The sequence below is a fragment of the Gopherus flavomarginatus genome, chromosome 17 (genome assembly GCF_025201925.1).
Source record: "Gopherus flavomarginatus isolate rGopFla2 chromosome 17, rGopFla2.mat.asm, whole genome shotgun sequence".
Lineage (NCBI taxonomy): Eukaryota > Metazoa > Chordata > Testudines > Testudinidae > Gopherus > Gopherus flavomarginatus.
Genome location: NC_066633.1, coordinates 4,765,623 through 4,786,527, shown reverse-complemented (window position 1 = coordinate 4,786,527; position 20,905 = coordinate 4,765,623). Strand labels below are relative to the sequence as shown.

General features: G+C 45.9%; 1 protein-coding gene across 5 annotated transcripts in view; it reads left to right on the top strand.

The window, feature by feature from the left end:
• The window catches only part of DAB2IP (DAB2 interacting protein), a 314,157-nt gene that overhangs the window by 110,544 nt on the left and 182,708 nt on the right, over positions 1-20,905 (top strand). The gene's annotated exons all lie outside the window — the stretch shown is intronic.

Below are 20,905 nucleotides of genomic sequence, written 5' to 3'. Positions count from 1 at the left end.
GTTCTTGCCGTAGTAAGACTGAACACATCTTTCTAACAGCAGCAAATGCATCATGTTATAGGCTGTGATCTCTTTGACTTTCATTGGGTAAGGTGGGTAACGCTGGGTCTGTACGCTCTCAGGAAAGTTCAGGCTCTGCAACAAAAAGTAGTGAAAGGGGAGCTCTCCCTTGAAGGGTATATCTGCGCTGTGATTGCAGCAAGCATAGGCATGCTTCAGCTTTGATCTAGCTAGCTTGCTAAAAATAGCAGGGAAGCCCTGATGGAATTGGCTGCCTGTCCAAATACATACCCCGTATCCCATGCTACCACCCATGCAGTTGCAGCTACACTGATTATTTTTAGTGAGCTAGCCCGAGCAAAGCTAGCTTAGATGTGTCTCCACGTGCCCAGTCACACCTCCTGACTGCCGTGAAGACATACCTTGAGTCAGTACTGATCCAAGGTCCTAGCTCTGAGTCTAGGCCAATGGGATGCTGGAAGTGTCATAAAACTTGACTCACTTTCTAAGTATTCATGATCATGTCAGGCCCTGCAGCACTTTCCCCATGATTAGGGCTGATAAATTAAAGCATCACCAGCACCTGAGTGGTCTCTTTCTTGTCGTCTTCCCGCCAGATCCCAATGGAACTGATTCTCCTCATCTTGGGAGATGTGGGGAGACCTTATCTACAAGTGGTGACGCTGCTGGGTCAAACCCAGCGCATTTATTTGCGGCAGTGGGCCCAATTCTGATCACTTACACAGTTTTTGCACTAGCGTAACTCCAATGATGTCAATGGTGTTACTCCGGATTTATATGGGAATTGGCCCAGTGTCTGCTGAGCACCAGGGAAAGGCCAGACAGATCCTTTTCACTCAGTTCCTTTAGCACTCCCCGTCGAGTAACTTTTTATTGCGCCTTTGTGTGTGTATGCATTAAAGTGACATTGATTTCTGCATACTATTTCGAACTCCAGTTGCCATGGGAACAGGATTCATTTTCCCCTTCATGCTGTGTCTTTCCTCAGCTCTGCCCTCTGAAGATGCGAACTGTATTTCTCCTCCTCTCCCTTTTTTCTAGAGAGTGCCGATAATGGTGGCTGAGACATCAGGGATAATTTGACAAAATGATGATACGAGCTGTAATTCCTTTGGTGATGCACTTGTGCGGGCCCTGGATCTCTGCCAGCAGCCAGCCTGTTTATGTCTTGCTCCATAATTACGCTGGGTCATATCTTACCTGTGACATTCTTCACAACATGAAGGAAATTAGTTCAGACACTAATCACGTCTTTATTTCCCAAATCTCTCTGAAGTGAGGTATGCCACCTATTGTGCTAAGTGCAACCCTCCAGCCCAAATCTCTGGATAGCATCTGTGTGTTTCTAGCCATAGGAGAGGCACTTGCCCTCTCCCATTGCTAGAGCCAACCAAGTCCTAAAGCCTTTCCTTGCAATCCTTGGTAGCGGTGCCCAAGTTAGGACTTCAGGCTATGGTGGTTATGGTAGGAGAAAAGCTGTGAAGGTCTGTGTCAACCTCCAGAGATCTTCTGGAGGTTCTTGGGGACTGGCCCTTCACCTTGGATCTTTGGGAGAAGGGTTAGTAGTGCCTGTGGTACTTGACAGCCTGCTCATGCCACTGTTTTTTTAGGGACAATAGGTTCTGTAGGGACAGGCAGTGCCCAGGGCCATTTTATACGGACGTGGGTGCTCTAGGCACAGATGTAGGCCAGGCCAGGTTTATTTCTTCATAGTATTAGATTATACCCTTTAGACTGTAAACTCTTTCGGTAGAGACCTTGTGTTCTGACCTGTCTGGGAAACGGCATATGCATCTATGGTCTGGGCGCTAGCTTGGGAGTTGGTAGACCCAGGTTCAACTCCTTGATCTATCACAGACTTCCTTTTGTGATCTAGTGCCTCAGTTTCTCCTCTGTAAACTGAGGATGATAGTACTTGGACACTATAGTATAGGGGCCATATTTAGACAGTAATAATTCACACTTCATCCCAGAATCTCAAAGTACTTTGCAAGTATTAATTAAACCTTCCTCTGATCCTGTGAAGTAGCAGAAGTAGCATCCCTATTTTACAGAGAGGGAAAACTGAGGTATAATGAAAGCCTTCTAATCAGAAAGGTAGCCAGCTCTCACTAATGACAGCAAGGGCCATTTTTGCATGATTGTTTTCTGATTGCAGCCTGACTTTAAAAGCAATTCTCTTTGATAATTAGCAAGTGAGTAGAGAACAGTTAAGACAAAAATAAATGAAAGGTAAATCACCTTGATAGATTTGAGAGTTTCCTGCTGGGTAACAAAATCCTGCTTTAAATATATCAAATCCAGTGCTAATAATTAGGTAGCAAATAATCACCACTGAAACCTAACAGTATCTGCATCTCCTCCTGCCCTTCTCAAGATCTCTGCTGTTGTTTTGCTGAGATTAAAAAGAGCAATAAATGCATTTGTTTTCTAATATTTTGGGAGCTGGTAGGCAAGTCTGGTTACTGTGTGTAGCGGATCTTCCTTATACCACTGACAGGCTTTTCAAAGTGAATGTCTTGGATAACATTGAAAAGAATTGAAAAGAACATTGAACACTGTAGTTATTTATGGCTTATTGTTGCCTCACACCACACTCCTCGTCACCCTAACCAGGAGGAGGCGCTATAGGATATGATACAAGGGTTGGACACAGAGAGCAAAGTTAGGCGGAAAGGGGGAAAAGCAGCTAGAATGCAGGCTGAGTTAGATTTTATTTGTGTTTAAATGGCTTTTAGATTGAAATATTTGTGGTTCAATTGTGAAAGTGTATCATGAGCTTTTGTGTGTGTGTGTGTGTCTAGATCTAATATGTATGGTAACATGTGTATATGTTCATACGTATTTCTTGCTCCCTGCCCATGTTTTAACTATGGCTGGAGCTAGTTATTGTATGGATTTGCAAAACCTCTTGGTTTTGCTCTTTTTATTCCTAGCACTTAAAACCAATAGATCTCCCCGCCCCCACTGGCAGATGGTTTCATTTATTTAAGAAGCCCAAATTTCCCAACCCAAACGGTAGCCTGTGCTGTGTGGTGTAAAAGTTAGAAGGCAGGGATACCCTATATGTGCTATGTTTTGTTCTTTCATTAGAATTTCTCTATCCCCCTCTCTGCTCCTTTTTTGAAGTCTCTTCTAAGAAGAATGTAACTTAACTAACATTTGGCTTGAACTAGTCAGTGATTTTTAGGATGCCTTGAAATCAGGCCTGTGAGTTCTCCATGCCTAGTAAGTGTTTTCATGATGTCTGGCCAGGATTAAGTGCTGGGAAAGGGAGCTAGTGGGAGATGTACAGGGCTGGTATCCTGTCTGAGTTGCACTGAGTTCACCTTCCTTTGCAAAAGTTAACATTTTTGTTTGATTGAAATTAGCTGAAACACTAGTATTACAATTCAATTTTCATAAATCCGGTAAACATGTTTGGAGCCACCAGTATCTGACTGAGAATTGAGCTTCCCATTTGGATGAGGAACTTTTACTGCAAAATGATGTAATGATGAATCCTTGCGTACAAAGGATGACAATGCTGCTTTCTAAAATGTCCTGTCCTAGCGGCCACCTTTATACCAATCATGTTACTAGAAAGCACAGAGGATTTGTCAATAAAACTCAAACGATTAAAATGCTGGTGCTGCCCTATAAACTTGAAATCAGTCCGCAAGACAGTGAAAGTGTGGGTCCCACTCTTAAATTTTCAAGACAGAACTGAACAGGAAGTAGCCTGATGACTAGATACAGCATGAAATCTGTATAAATCAAGCCAGAGGAAGAGCCTATAAAATGTGCTCCTGAGACGGTTTAGTTTGTATCATATAGTGAAAGTGGACTTTAAAGAAGAGCATTCATGTGAACGGATTTATGGAGACAGTCCTCTTGTCTCCTGTATGTCTTTTATTGCACAGTTTGGGGAGTTCTGTGTATCTAGGCTTGGAAAGACTAGATTTTTATCAGTAACTGTTGCTAGATGTCGATATGCTGATAGACAGTGCCTTACTTTGTCGACATGTAAAATGCTGCAGCTGCACCACTGTCATGTTGAAGTACAGACACTACAGGAATGGGAGGGTTTCCCGTCGCTAGAGATAATCCACCTCCCCAAGAGACAGTAGCTAGGTCAACGGAAGAATTCTTCCATCGACCTAGCACTGTCTATACCAGGGTGAGGTCGGCTTAACTGTATCGCTCAGGTGTGTGGATTTTTCACCCTCGAGAGACGTAGCTATGCCAATGTAACTTTTGGGTGTAGACTACCCTCAGAATAGTGCTGCTTGACAACTTTAGAGTCAAAATCCAGTGATTTAGTCTTGAACTAAGCTTGTTACAAATGGACAAGAGCCTTGTAAAAACAGGAACGATTGTTGATTTAAAGCTATTTACTGTGTATCTTTGACATGTGATGTTGACAATTTGTGCTAACTGTTTATAAAGCTTTAACTTTTTGGATTAGATCTTTAAATAATTGTCTGCTCCCCTCCACAATTTCCTGCAGCTGTGAAAATGTAAATAGAGAAAAATCTAAAAAAGACTTACCGATGAATGTTGGTATCCATAAAAATTTGAAGTCTGCCAAGGCCATGTAGATAACTCCTGGTGACCATTTTTGGAAGTGGCAGTGTTGTCTAGTTAATAGTGCCCCAGAGTGAGAGCAAGCAGTCATGAGTTATAAAGCTGGCTCTGTTGCCAGCCTGCTGTGTAGCCTTGGAAAAGTCATTTAACCTTTGTATGCTCCAGTTACATGGGGATAATATTTACCTACCACACAAGATTGTTGTGTGCCTTGATTAGCTTACATTGGCATGTTTCTTTGAGAGGTACATTGCTACATGAGTGCAAAATACTTGTTATTGAATCCTAGAAGTAAAAATACAGGAAGAACTTAGTAACTCATCCAACCCATTCCTCTGGGGCCAGCATAGGGCTATTCTCCACAGTGCTTTGCCAATCTCAGTTTAAATGTCCCAAACAATGGGACTTTCCTTGGGAGACTGTCCCGCAGCTTCGTACATTGTGACTTTGTTTTAGAGGCAGTGGCTTACTCTCCATGGCTTACTACTATTGGTTTGACAGTGATCTTAAGTGTCTTGCAGCTGCACAGGTCTTGGATGTTGAAGGTTGCTTCCGTCTAAGAAAAGTGTGAAGACAAAGAATTTCTCTTTGTTCTGGGTGTCTGTCTGATAAGCAGAGATGGCTGCCCTAATTGAAAGCTAGAGCTTCATTCACAAACAGCAAATGTAGCAGTGCTATCAGAGATCATCACCTGTAGAGTCAAAGAAGATTTGCCCTCTCCCCAGTGCAAGACATTGCACAATTGACCAGGGACTTTCTGGGTAGAGGTTCCCTCTACTTTCTCTGAAGGATTGGTTTTTGACCATTGCCAGAAGCAAGACCCAAGGCTAGGTGGCCCAGTGGTCTGTTTCAGTATGGCAGTTCAGATTTCTCTATGCTAAATCAAGATTAGGAGGTGGTATGATCCTGTGCTAGAAATGGATTTCCAATTTTTGTGCCCTTCTCCCAGAAATCCTGCCTCTCCTCATTCATACCCAGTTTCTTCCACTCCACAGTCCTAGAGTGATCACCTCTACAATGCTGTCTGTGCACCCACCCACGCTTGACCTCTCGTTTCTGTCTTTGTTAGACGGAAAGCTCACTGGGGGGTGGATCTATTCATTGTCTTTTGAAAAGCACATGTGTGCTTCTGGTATTAAGAATTCAGTTGGTTTTATTGTGTAGGAAAGAAAATGTGTTTTGTTTTTGTTTTTTTGCTTCAATAAAGATGATGAAGGGAGGAATTCTTCATTCGGACTATGTGAGCCTTAGGAAGGGACAGTGTATCTGTTTGTTGATGGTCTTGACCCTGTGGTGAGGGGTCTGGTGTAACTGGAGAGGGCTCAGGGTTCATTAGCAAACTGTAACCAAGAGTATTTTGTAACAGCACAACTTTTGAAAGCTTCTGTGCTTCTTAGAGTGTTGAGTGGGCACCTGCGAGGTGGGGGTCAGGCTGTGTGCAGCCACATCCCTGGGTTGAGTTACTTATCACAGCACGGACAGTTTAAATGGTTAGGATTGTGGTACCTTGTGCACTAGCTTTAAGTATTAGGAGCAGATAGGTGGTTTCCCTTGGATGCCCTCTGTAAAGAGTCTGAGTGCTAGAAACCATTCACCTTCGTAGAGTTTGGTTGCTTTTTGTGTCTGAATCCAAATACACTTTGCTACCATGTCCTATAAATTCTTTATTTTATCTTCAGTGAAATCACAACTACATTTTAAAAGCAGGATGGACGTAATGATTTACAGCTGATATCAAGCGCTTAAGTCATTATTATGCTACAGAAAGTATTGTAGAAAGTTTAGATTTATAGGAGTGTGAATAATTTTCTGTCAGATGGGGATTATCCCTTTTAATCTAAAAGACAATCATTCTCTCTCTGAGGTTTCAAAGACATTTGTCTGATTGGAATCTATTGCTCTCCATTGTAAAATAAATCTCCTGTGTATACAGTGCATAGGAGACTGTAAATGTGAACTTATTAGATTTATTGAAAGTCAAATACTCCGAACTCTTAATGTCATAAACAGTTGAATTTTGTGAACACCAGGGGGTATGTTTTCAAGGTGTTGGGCCATGTTTTAGCTGCATATCTCTTCGATTTGAGGGCTTAGCTGAAGGTCTGTAGTTATAAAGTCTTGTGGGGCTAATCCTTTGAGGACATTTCCTGAAAACATGGATGGAGAATTGTAGAATTTCTTAGGAGTCAAGTAATTGATTTTCTCCTTGTTGTCTTCTATCCTGGGCTGGATGTTTGCTGAAAAAAGCCATGCCTCTCCCAGTGATAGGATGTAGAATAGGCCTGTAACAGAGCTAAGACCTTTGAGATGCTGAGTCAGTGCAGCCATTCTTTACACAGAGCCAGATTTTCAGTGGGCCTTTAGAATGGTATCCAAAATATTTGCAGGCACGTGTACTTTTTACAAGAATATGAATCTCCTTTCATGAACGCAGCCCAGGTAATTGCACAGCCCATGTAGTTCCCCCTTTGCAGGAATAAATGCAGGGCTTCATGCATGCACGCAGGCTGCGGGCTCTCTTTTAGAGGCACTGGTGATCTAAAGTGTGGTATCAAGAGTTGGTCAGGAAGATGCTGATGGAATGCTAGCTGGGAATATTGGCTTGGAAATGTTTGGAGTTCTGCATGGCACATAAGGGTCCATCCACCTCTTCCCATTTCTTGGTCTCTCAGTTGTAAGTTCCAGTAGACTAATTCTTCTACATTTAATATAAATTGTTAAACTTGCAGTGCTTGAGGGGAAACCACTAGGAGCCCGACCAGGGTGAATTCCCATGGTTCATGTAACTGTGCTCTCTCTGCATGTCTTGCTGATGGGGTTGCCAGGTGTCCAGCTTTTTAACAGAACACCTGTTCCAAAAGGGATCCTGGTGGTTCTGATTGGCACCACTGACCGGTCCGTTAAAAGCCCGGTCGGTGGCGCAGCGGGGGTCCAGGGCTAAGGCAAGCTCCCTGCCTGCTCTAGCTCCATGTGGCTCCCAGATGTGGCCACCAGATCCCTGCAGTCTCTAGGTGCTGGAGTGGCCAGGCAAGCTCTGCGCACTGCCCTTGCCCCGAGTATCAGCTTCACAGCTCCCAATAGCTGGGAACCGAGACCAATGGGAGCTGCGGAGGGCAGTGCCTGCAGGTACGAAGGCAGCGAGGACCACGTAGAGCCGCCTGGCCACCCATGCACCTAGAGACCACAGGGTACTAGTGGCTGCTTCCTCAGAGCCGGGGTAAGCACTGCCGGGATCCTGCACCCCAACCCCCTGGTCTAGCCTGGAACCCCCTCCTGCACCCCAAACCCCTCATCCCCAGCCCCACCCCAGAGCCCATAATCCCTCCCTCACCCCAACCTCCTGCCCCAGCCCGGTAAGAGTGAGGGTGCGGAAGAGTGAGCGATGGAGGGGGGGGAGTGAAGTGAATGGGGGCGGGGCCTCAGAAGGGGCCGGGAAGGGGTGTTCTGTTTTGTGTAGTTAGAAAGTTGGCGGTCCTACTTGCTGATCTTTGTCTCGTCGTTTCTTTGTATGTCTCTTGCCTTATACATAGATTATAAGCTTCTTGGGACAGCAGCTGCCTTTTGTTCCCTGTGTGCACCGTGCCTAGTGCAGTGGGGTCCTGATCCGTGATTCGGGCTCCTGGGCATTCTAGTCATACAAATAAATAATAATGAGACAAGCCTGCTTCAGTCATTGCGGGGCTTCACACTTCACTCCTTTGGCTTTCTCTTCGCAGACAATGGGGAAGAATGACCTTTTCTCAGAATCCAGAGGATTGTCTCTTCCCTGGGTGTGCTCTGCCCTGCGTATGGGCAGCCATGGGCAGTGGCACCCTGTCTCCAGCAGCACCCGTTACTGGCCACAGCATGTGTGACTGAGTGCCCTGACCATAGCACAGCATCAGATTCCTTTCAGCTAGGTGGTGACCTATTAACACCATGCACCATGAGGATGGTGAACTCTGCCCAATCTGTCTCTGGTAGTTCTAACATCCCTCTTACCATGGTCACTCCATCTAGCTAGTGTACTGGTAGATGCTGTCCTTATTCATAGAAATGTCTATTTTGTTTAAAGTTTATTAATCTGTTTGCTTCCATCTCCTGCCACAGCAAATTCCATAGGCTGTGTGTTTTTTGATTATCCTTTTTAAATGGCTGCCCCTTTTTCTTGGATTAGCATGGTGGTTTCAAAGGTTTCAGTGCCAGTATGTATCTTTTTTTTTTAAAGTTAAACTTCGTATTAAAGAAACTGAGTAGCACTAGCTAGAACTGAGCTTCATTTCGGCAGGATCTATCCAGCTTCCCCTAACGGATCTCTGCCAATGCACCTCACTGCTGACCGTAAGGATCTCCTCGTGTCCAATTTCTGTGCTCCTACATTCTCCTATAATGTACATGAAACTTGAGTCCTAGCAGCCTCTGCTTTCTCAGTCTGACTGTCAATGGTGCAAGACTGTGCAGCACTTTCTGTGATGTGACCAAAAAGCTGTTGGGGATGACAGTGAAACCACGACACTCACTTTTAGTCTGTGATTCAAGCCAGGATATGAATCTCTGTGGGCTACATTCATAGTTGGTCTAAGCAGGTACAACTCCACTTGCTTCAATGGAGTTTCTTTGATTCATAAATTCTAAGACCGGAAGGGACCACTATGATCATCTAGTCTGACCTCCTTCATAATACAGGCCATAGAACATCTCCAAAATCATTCCTTTTTGAACTAGCGGTGCATGCAACTGCTTACGTCAGATGCTTTGCCAAACCAGCAAGAGCAGTAACTGACTGCATCCTCTGTCTCCTCCATTCATGGCTGTTATACAAGTGCTGTTTTCTAGTAGCAACAACCTGTCTCAATCAAATGTGTCTCAGTAACTGATCTGATTCTAGTCACATAAAGCAGCTCAAGGTCACCAATCCTTTGGTAGCTTTTTTTCAGTCCTTCCTTTACCATACCCCATGGCAATCCATTCCACAGAGCGTCACTGCTGCCATCTGTGTACCCCAGGAATGGGCAGTGGTGCAGGCGTGGCACTCTGGCATGAGAGACCTTTGCAACTCCCCTATTACACCTTGCTTTTTGCATTGTCCATTTGCAATTGAAATTGAAAGTCTAGTAAACAGCTCCCTATACAGAGTTTCCTTTTGGGTTGAAGACCCTTTCATCTGAAGAGACATCTGGCTATATGCAATAGACCAAATTTCCAGGAGGAAATCATAGATTATTAGGGTTGGAAGGGACCTCAAGAGATCATCTAGTCCAACCCCCTGCTCAAAGCAGAACCAATCCCCAGTTCCCTAAATGGCCCCCTCAAGGATTGACCTCACAACCCTGGGTTTAGCAGGCCAATGCTCAAACCACTGAGCTATCCCTCCCGCCCATGTTCCCTTACTGCTTATTTACTATTCTGCTTGAACATGTTCTGTCTCCTGGTGTTTTGTTTGTATCGGGAGAAGCCTGGGAATTGTGACAGGTCAGTTTCAATGTGCCAGACCTTACCACATAGCAAGGGAATACCCTGATTCTTGGGAAAAGTTGTGAGATTGTCATTTGGAATGAACACTTGCTGATGGACAGCTCCATGTGGTGTGGGGAAGGAAGCTGTTTTGTTTGCATTTTGTGTCTGCTTTTCCCTTTTGGAATGAACTGTGTGGTGCTTGGGTGCAGGAAAGATCCCAGGTTAAGAGGCCTGTGGCCTGTTTTTCCCCACATGATGGAGACATCAGCTTGCTTCTCCCTGCCAGTTAACTGCAGCTGTAACCTGAAGGGACCCACCTTTAGGGATGAGAGGTTTATTTGGTCTCCTATTTAGAATCTTAAACTCCACTTAGTAACCATTGGATAGCAACCACCTTTAGGGTCTGTCTGCGCTGCAGTCAGAGGCGTCATTGCAGCGTGTATAGACATACCCGAGCTAGCTTTGATCTAGTTAGCTCCAATAATGATGGCAATGAAGCTGCTGCAGCAAGGGCTGCACAAGCCTGTCTGGCACCTTGCGTGCTGCTACCATGTTGCTGCAATGTCACAGCTGCTATTATTTGTGCTAGCTAGATCAGAGCTAGCTAGGTTATGTCTGGAGTGCTGCTGTCCTACCTCGCACTGCAGCATAGACAGACCCTCGGTCATTCCTGACGCGGGCTGGCTTTGAAGGATGTGTCTACAATGTATTTATTATTTCCTTAGCACCAGCTGCTGTAGATGCCTTAGACGAATAAGAGCAAGCTCTTGCCTCAAATAGAACCTGGACCAAGGGTACAAACTTGATCAAGGGGCAATGATGATGGTGGGATGAAGTTCAGCCTCTGTCGTGGTTGTGCCATCACTTTGATTTCTGTTTGCTGCTGATAATTGATTTTTAAAGGAGTAAAAATATTCAGGGCCCTGATTTCATGCCAGTTTGCTAAGGAGTGGAAAGCTTTGAATCCCCAGTCTTCCTTCGTTCCACAGAGCCAGCAGCATCCCAAAGCTGCTAACATGGGCCTGATCCTGAAAGGTGCTCTGCATGCTCCATTCAACTTTGGGGGTGGACAGTGCTCAGCACCTCAGAAGAGGCACTCAGCATCTCACCAGGATCAAGCCCCCGTACTCAGTGGAGAGCGACGTGGAGTGCATGTTGAGAGCTTATCTCATCTAGCACCAAAGATGATGAGTCACAGCAGCAAGAAGTTTGGCAAAGGCAGTTTCTTCTTTTGTGAGAGCCAGCGCGCTGTGTCTGTGAGGAGGCTGTTTCGCCCTGGCGTGGTACTTTCCTTGGCGATGCCCATGCACAGCTCTCTGCAGGTTTGGCCACAATCTGCCTTCTCTGATTGCTCTTCACTTTTATTCTTCAAGGTCACTCTCATCGTAGTTCCTGCATCGTTCATTGCTGATTGCCCAATTACCCTGCTCCTACCTTCCTCGGGAATATTGCTTTGCCTTGTGCGGCTATGAAATGTTGGCGGTATGCTAATCATGGAGCAGAGAACAAACAGTGCAGGGCAAGGTTGTTTTTGTTTTAGCCGAAGAATGAAAGAGGCCAAATTGAAGAACCAGGTGATCCCTCCTGAGTGAGTCCCTCAGGATGCAGTGCTTACTCTGGCTGCTCCCGGCAGGATCTTTCTCTGTCAATCCAGATTCTTATATTGCTGCTGCTCCTCAGAGTGCGTGAACACTCCGCTTTGTAACCTAGCAGCCCTCCAATGCTACCTTAACCGAGGGAATGCAGCCATGGATTGCTCCAATGCTACCCAGGGAATGCAGCCATGGATTGCTACAGTATAGGGCCTTGGCTTGCCTGATCTTTTCACAGTGACCCTCACCTTCCTAAAGGAAAGCTGAAAAGCACAAAGCACACTTAGCTTGTCCAATCCGTGAGTAGTATGGGGTGTGACAGCTGAGTGTGAGTACTTGGGAGGTGGCCATGCCAAAGCAAGGGGGGGTTACTTCCCCGATGCAGAGGGAAAGGTGCAATGGAATGAAATTGAGCAGAGGAACGTTTAGTCTGAGGATCAAGAGAAGTTCCTAAGGGAGGGGGAACGTACTGGCAGGAATATATTTTGTTGATTTGGTGAATGCAGTCCAGTCAAGCCAAGCCACAGTGTTCTTATCTGTGGCTTTCAAGGCATGAAGACCTCCGGGAAGTGGAGTCACTTTGCAGTCCTCAACAATGTGTGTCATGGTTTGTGGCAGGGAGAGCCTGTTAGAGGGGAGTCTTCTCTCAGGTGCAGGAACACCTCGGCCTGGACACTTAAAGCAGGATGGAGTAGAGCATTGGAGAATAGACTGTAAACGGCAGCCATGCCTTAGCTGGGGGTGGACAGGGACAAAATGTGACCTGCTAGAGCTTTTCTTTCTCTTTCCTCTGATTGACTGATACTTGCCTGCATTAAAATCCTCAGCCTCCTGATTAACCCCTGCTCATTCTTACTAAACGTTGTTCCTGGTTTTGTGGCCCTGGCTAGACCCAAGCTGGCTCCTAGGTGCCTTTTCCTCCAATTTTTTCCAGTGGACTGAGCTAAGTATTTCCAATGACAGTGCAAATTGTATTAATCTCTTACCATACAAGGGCATTGTTGCTAGGCAACCTTTAACAAGCTGCACTGTTTCTTGCATTCTGTGACTGCTTTGTGGCCTGACTCACAAATATACACGTCTGTGCACTTCCATATTGTGTGTCAATGTCTGCCCCAGGTGCTCTGCATGCCAGGGTCCACGCCTGGCAAGAGTGTGGAGTGATGGGTCTTTGACCTGCCATGATATGCATCTGTCACTGGACACACGGAACATTCCTGGAAATATTTTCTCATGCTGTTGACTTTCATCCTAATCCCTCATGTGTATGGGGGAGAGAGAGGCTTTCCTGGTCCCCTTTGGACACAGATATTTTAACATTCCATGGGTCACTGCAACCTGGTTCCTCATGGGTAGACTCTGCTTGCATTAGTCACCTGGCATAGGTGCTCCTCGCTTCACCTCAGCTGGACATTCCTCTATGGGTTTACAGGATGGCTGGGAATAGCATCTGGGCTTGGTACATGAAAGCATGAAAAGATAAATCTGAGAGCTTGCCACCCTCTTGCATGTGTACAGGTTTTCTGCTTTCTGCAAGGGTTGTGTGTATGGCTGTCTTAATAGACACACTCTAGCTAGTGGACCAGGAGAAGTGTATTTGTTTCTCCTTTTGAGCGCTGATCTCTAATGCTCTGCTGACTTGTGAAGGGTTCTCTCCAGGCCAGGCATCCTACTGGGATACAAGCCAGCCCACTGCTAAAGGACCTCCCTCCCCCAGCCTAAGAGGAGGATCCACAGGACCTGAAGCCAAGTGATTCCGGGGGACAACTAATAAGATAACAGGGACAGGAGTCAAGTCAAAGGGCCAAATGAAGCGAACCGGACGGGAACACCGAGCAGAGAACACGGGACAGCGCCCACTGGTCCTTGAAGGCGTCAAGGGAGACAGCAGACGCCACCCAGAGGAACTCTGCCCGGATGCATGAGCGGACGGAAGATGGGAAATAGGCCCCACAGTCACAGGAGAACCCATCAGCCAACCTTCTCTCCCTGGTTTTATAGATGGCCATTTTAGCCAGGGCCAGGAGGAGGTTGACCAGGAGGTCCCATGATTTTGTGGGGCCATGGATAGGGAGTGCGTAGATAAGAAGGTAAGGGGAGAAGTGCAACCAAAAACATAAAGGATATCTAAGAGGAGCCAGAACAGGGACTGCAACCTGGCACACTCCATGTAAATGTGCGCCAGGGTGTGTCTCACGCTGCATAAGGGGCAGGTGTCTGGGACAGGGTAAACCGTGCCAAATTCACGTCCATGCTCATGGCCCCGTAAAGGAGCTGCCAACTGATATCCCCAGCGGCCCTAGAGTATAGGCTGGCCCACCAGGGCTCACCCTCTAAAGGTGGCAGGAGGTCCTGCCACTTTGTGTTGGGACAGGACATGAGGGTGAGGTAGTGAAGGGTGTGGAGAATGAGCATATATAGCTGTTTCCTTGGAGCGGTCTGGGAGCAAACCGGCTGCAAGTCATGCAGCCAGCTCACGCTAAAGGGGCAGTGGGGCCGGTTCGGTCCACAGGGCAAGGGCCTGCTGAAAAGGTCCGGAGGGCCTGGGGTGGAGGGTGGGTGGGGAGTGCCCTGTCGCAGGACCCGGTTGAGGTAGGCCCAAGCAGCGGGCAGCAAAGTGGCCTTCACCTCTTGAAGTACGCGTTGGGGAGTATGAAGCCTGGAGAGCCCCATGCACTGAGCGAGCATCAGGGGATTCGGCCAGTTTCCCCAGTCATAGTTCAGGAGGTCTCCAACACTGGTGACTTCTGCCAGGATCAACCTCTGGCGCCACCTGCACACAGAGCTGGAGGCTGTGTAGCAGGGGCTCTGCGAGGAAATCTGCCCCCCTCGGTGGCCGCCACGGACCTGGTCGCTGAGAACAGTTTCCAGGTCCAGAGGAGGTCCTGGTAGAAGACTGGCAGCCCAGAGAGGTCTTGCTGAAGACCTCTTGGCTGGAGATAAAGGAGCTGCCAGTCATATTGGAGCCCTTGGAAGCTGTGCAGGAAGGCGTGTGCGCTAGTTCACTCCATGCCGGACTACCTGCACCATAAAGGAGCCTCTGCAGAGCTTGGAGGTGGAAGACGTGGACCTGAGTGTGTAGGCACTTCAGGCTATGCCCTCCCTCCTCCAGGGGTAGGTGGAGAACCCCTGCAGAGATGCCAGTGCCAGGCATGCTAGGCAGACTCTCTCGATCAGCATGAGTCGGTCATGGTGATGCAATCTGAATCTGAGAGATCCTCACTGGAGAAGTTTCAAGGATAACTTGTAAGTTAACTTAATGGGAATTTTCATGCAGCTGGTGCCGCGTGGATTTCTCAGGTGAGGCTATGGCAGTTTTTCTCTTTACGCTAGCTATTAATATGCCTATGCAAATATGGCATGTGCAGAGAATGCACACTCAGGAAGGTGACTTGACATAGGCTGTCTCCTTTTTTAATTAATGAATTGAGCCCTTTGTCACTTCTAACTGGAATAGAATTGGATGAGTGATGGGGAACAGCTTTTAACTTACAAGTTTAAATCGAAAGAGTCAACAGTAATAAATGATATATGATCTATTCAAAGGAGCATCCCCCATATTCTAAACAAATATAAAGGCACTCAATCTCTGAAGGTTACTGCTATACATGAAATTCACTTGCTTACTTGTATCAATTGAAGGAGTCTGCTTTATGATTTGCTTTTTTCCCCTCAGACTCGCAGGATAAACTTTTGACTCTTGAACTTTCCGTTGGTTTTATCTTTTATCTTTGTGCTTGCTGGTGGAGTTGAATACAGACATATTTACAAGGAAATGGTGGAGTTGTACACTGGGTATCTTTGTCATGGTAATGAGCAAATATTGAATACTGCCCAGGAAAAAGCTTCCATTTTATTTCAAATTCTGAAGATAACAAAGATAACTCACTTTTTTGTCCATTGAAACTAATAATACTTTGCATTTCTGTAGCATCTTCCATCTGAGAATCTCCAGCTGCTTCACAATACAAATATTAATGAACTTGTCTTTGCAGCATCCAGACAGTTCTCCATAGTGCTGATTTTGTTTCCTTCTTGCTTTATAATACCAATATCCAGCACCAGAGGTTGGTTGGTGTCATTTCAGTGAGCCGCTGTTATCTCGCTAAGGCTACCATCTTCTGTTTCAGAAAATAAGATTTAATTTAAAAAGCAAACAAAATAGTTAAGTCTTTGGTCCTTAGACCCAGCCAGACTAAGAGTTGCCCATGGTCATACACAAAGTCTGGCATTTCAAATAATAGACCTTGGTCTTGGATGGTCTGGTGGTTAAGACAGAGAACCATTTTCCCTAGAAACTGGACACCAGGAGGTACAAAATACTGTGTTACTCTGTAGTAATTACAGGTAGTCGTTTATTTAAGGCTAGGATTTTTCTATTTGCATATAACACTTCAGCCGCAGTTGGCAATTTTATTACTGTGAGTAGCTAACACATTACAGAAGATCTTTGAAAAATATGTAGCGAGGTTTTACTTGAAGTCAACCATAAAACTAACACAAAACTAGGAAAAATAAATTGAGTGGTTTCTCTGAGCATATCAGTATATTGTTTACTGTGTGTGTGGCTTTTGGGTGGAACAGAGGTCCTGTGTGCTGTCATAACGTGTGTGCAACTAGACAGGCTCCTGCCTGGAGTAGACAGCAGGTATTGGCTGTCCTGGGCCTTAGAAGAGAAGAGGCTGTGCCGGCCTAGCTATGGACCAGCTGGAGAAACGTGGGCATCTACGAAAAAACTGCAGGGGAGATGCAGGCAGAGGGATACCACAGGGCTGCATGAAAGCCAAAGAACAGTGGCAGGTGTACCTCAAGGCTAGGGAGGCCAGCAATTGATCTGATGCTGAGCTGCAGACCAGCCTCTTTTATCATGAGCTGCATGCCATGCTTGATGGAGGCCCCACCAGCACTGCGCAGACAGCTGTGGATACCTGGGAGGAGCATTAGACTGAGACCCCTGCCTGAAGAGTGAGGAACAGAAGAAGAGGGGGGGAGGAAATCCAGCTAAGCCACAAGCCAGGACCTGTTTGAGACTCCACCACAGCCTGCCCAGTCATACTAGCTTGAGCATGGAGGTGTTCAGTGAAGGGGAAGGAACCTCCAGTAAGTGTATGCATCTGTTTTCCCTGACGATGTTTACATTTAAAGATGGTGCTCAGCCCAACATGGCACAGGTATCGACTTCTCATTGCTTTGGGGTTTTTTTGGATGGGAAGACGTTCCAGTACAACTGGAGGTAGAGTTGTATCTACTTTCTGTTTCCCTTTAGTGTTAGGTGGGGTATGAGGAGTGGGTGGGTGCGTGAAGCCGTTCACATACATAGGGATGTCCCTTGTATCCTCTTGAGAGGTCTTGAAACTTCCATGGAGATATTCTGCAATCCTCTCCTGAAGGCATCTAGGGATAGCTGCCTTATTTCTTCCTCTGCAGTGGGCTGCTTTCCCATGCCACACCGCGATGACACATAGGCCTGGCCAGTTTCGGGATGCCAGTAGCAGCTATGCACTCTGTGCCTTTTGTTCTCCTCAGGAGTGAGATTTCAGCTAAAAACACTACTGCCTGGGGAAACCATTCAGTAGCTCCCCCATCCACTGTGACAGGAGAGCTCAGACTTCATGGTCTTCTCCTACCTGTGGGGTCTTAACTGCTTGTGAATAAGCTTCCTCCGAAGGTATAGGGAGAAGGAACCCAAATCCCATTCAGATTAACTGTCCTGCTTTGACGTTTGCCTGTCTTGTTTTGAGAGGTGGGGCAATGGATGCAGCAGCAGATAAGGGTAGGAGCCATTCCTCAAAGGAAACATTTGTTTGTTTTTTCCCCTGTGTTTTCTTATAATTCCAATCTCCTGTCCTGATTAGAGCAGTTGCATTCCAGAAGTGAGTCTGTGTTTAGGGAGACAAACCAAGAACAGCCAAGCCCTTCCACTTGCAAAAGTCGAATTGCTTAGCTGCAGAGCAGGGAATCTGGACATCTTTTTATTTCTGGGCAATGGAGCACTGTACCTGTGCTCCCTGTGCAGGCATTGGAACAGAGCCGGTGTGCGCTGCAGAATATGCCCCGCTGACCTGAAAAGATCACTTCTTGAGCAGAGGAAACATCCGCAGGCTCTTAACCCTTTCACTGCTGCTCTGCCGGCCAAGAGGATGGAACTAGGCCATCTGGTAGCATTGGAAAGGTATTTCTTTGCTGTACCTGCTCATGGCCATCGCCATTAAAGAGATTATTTATACACTAAGTGCTACTTTTTTCCATCCTGACAAGGCCTGATAAGAGTCTGGGGCAGCAGCTATGTTGATCACGGAGGAAGTACTGTTCTGTCATGTGCTGAGCACCCTCCGCACAGTGCAGGAGAAGGCCCTGAGTCTGGCGATATGTATGCCTTAAACAGAGTTTTCCATCCAGTTAAGAATTCCTCTAATAAAAGACCAGAAAGAGTATACATAGGTGGCACACCAGGGCAAGAAGCTTGGCGGTTTGATGTGTACATTGGGGAAAGCCAGTTGCCGTGGCATGATGGGGGGGGCGGGGCTTGGTAGCACATTGGACTAGTGCACTTGCCATTTGTTGCTGGAGACTCATGTTTAAATCTTGGGATAAGTTTCCCCTAGGGCCTCTCCAATGCTGTGTGTGCGTATATCCACCTTCTGGAAGCACCTCCCAACATCAGCATAGCAGGTAATCTCCCTTTTGGAATAGCAGGAGCGTGCCACCAGGCTTCAGATGCATTGGCATGGTGGTGTGGGAAAATTCCTCTTTGCATAGCGCGTGCCAGGCTCCGGTGATGTCACTTGCCTGAAGTGCCAAGGAGGGAGACCAGAATTCCAGCCCCACAAAGACTTTCTGTTGATTATAAAGGGAAACTGCTACAGAGGTCCATTGGCAACTTTATGAAAACGCTGAGCTCCTCTGGCCTTGCTGTAACATCAGAACTCACAGAGTGAAAGTTGAGTTATGCTGAGGAGGGGACTTATACAGGTTGGAGTTTCTGATGACTTTCCAGTGTGATTGTTTCTGGAGGAATCCTTTGTTCTCCTTCAGCTTTCAGTGCATCGTCATTTGTATTATAGCCTATTAAACTGTCTTTGTGCTTCTGAATATTTAATCCATTAAAGATAATAGCACAAGGTTTCCTATCATTTATTTATTAGTATTAAATGCTGCCCACACTGAGGTAGAAATAGACCCTGCCCCAAAGAACTCTCCATCTGAGATGTATAAACAACATACGGAGGACAGCAGAATACTGTATTCTAACCACTAGGGACTCTCAAGGAGATTGTATCAAGACTGGAGTAGAGGAGTATGGTGCTGGAGTATGCAACTAGCATTCCCTCTAGAGATCAGAGTTCTAATCTTATCTATGGTCACCAGTGATGATGAGATGGATAGTCTTATTCTACTTGTTGTTATACTGTAAAAGCATTGCAGGCATGCCCAAGAAAACAATTCCTGTTTGTTCTCTCTCTTTTCCTGGGGCAAGCCAGTTCCCCACTCTAGGTCTGAGTTACCCCGTCTATAAAAATCAGGAATAATAGTTTCCCACTCTTGTGAAGTTCCTTGTGTATGAATGACACACACTTTATATCAACACATTAAACTTACAATGTTATAATTTTTACCGGCATTAAAATCTGACATCTAATTCTCCCACTGAAGCTGGCAATGGAAACTGAAAATGGCACAGTGTGTTCTCCTGCTGGTGGCGATGAATATTAAAACAATGGGGAACAGAAGGAATGTAATGTCTTATTGCAATCTTCAATTTTAATTTCCAAGCCCTGCTTGAATCATCTAGCAATTGTCAAGATGTGAAATGTAAGATAGCATGAGATGTGATCGTTTGTTACAGAAAAATGTTTGTTGCATTCTCAGTTCACTGTCCAGAGTTAAGAGCTGTTACTGGGTTTTAAAGAAGTGGCTTTATATATATATAATATATGTAATATTACAACATATAATATTTTAGCTAGGCCTGCAGAGAGAGAGGCAGTCCAATCTCTTGCTTCTGGATTGAAGTCAGTTTGCCACAGGGGTTAGGGAAGAATGCACAATTGGCCAGTTGCATTTTTTCCCTTTGACCTTCCTCTGAAGCATCACGTATTAGTTATTGCCTGTACCAGGAGACCACACTTGATGGACTGAGGATCTGGTCTGGTATGGCAGAAACTACAGTATGTCCAAAAGAAAGTTGCTGGATCTTTCTTTTTCGGTTGCCTTGGAGGAAATAATGGTACGGACAGGCTATATGGGTGTGGCGAAATGCTTCTCCCTCCCTTTCAGAGCTCAGATACCCCACTGAGGTCAGTGATTATACAACTGGATTTAAACTGTTGTGTGGGCTAAACTCCCTTGGCTTTACTCCTGAGGTGAATTTCACCCAGAGTGTGTTTAATGTTGGGTAACATATAAAAGGTCTGTTTCTCTGTGTGCTGGACAGGCAAGAGACTGTAGAGTGACATAGCAAGTGTGGGGATGTCTAAGGCATGCATGAAAGGACAAGTGGTCTGGCAAGTCTGAGGCAATAGATGAGGATATAACCTTTGAGACTTATTGTTTGGGTGTTTTTTTTAAAAGACCCCCAGATTTGCTACTGCAGAGAGACCTTGTGTTCCCCTTGTCTAGGCTTCCTCTCACTTCCCTGTTCCATAGAGAGGAAAATGCTATAATGGCTATTTTCCACAGCTACAGTGCTTTCTGAAAGGGCCTTCACTGTCTTGTGCATTTCTCTCGTCACATGACCTGGTAGTCACATGTTCTGCTACGGATGGTCTAGATAATACTTAGTTCTGGGTGCAGGGGACTGGATTAGATGACCTCTCAAGGTCCCTTCTAGTTGATTCTATCCCCATTCCAATGAAACAAGTGGTTCTGAAAAAATGACTTGGCCTATGAATACAGGTTACATGCCGCATTCATGGGTAACATGGCCTTTGGGTGAATCTTAGTCTCCTTTACCTATCTGATTGTCTGACTGTTTTTTGATACAGTTGCAAACTAGATAGTTGCTTGTGAATCAGAAGCCTGCATACACTGCCCCAGGAAGTCTTGGTACTCCAGGAACATCTTATCTGACCCATTGACACTGTGTCCGGGAATGAGTGTTTTTCTGAGAATGGACAAATTTAGGGGCTGTGTTTCATTTAGCTGTACTTGGTTCTTCTCACAAGTCTCTTCCTGAGAGCAAGAGAGACTATTTACACAATGCATTTGTTTGTATTCAGGAGACACCTAGAGAGACATAGAACCAGTTCCCAGGATTGGTTGGAAAAGTGGAATAGGCTCAAGCCTAGCAT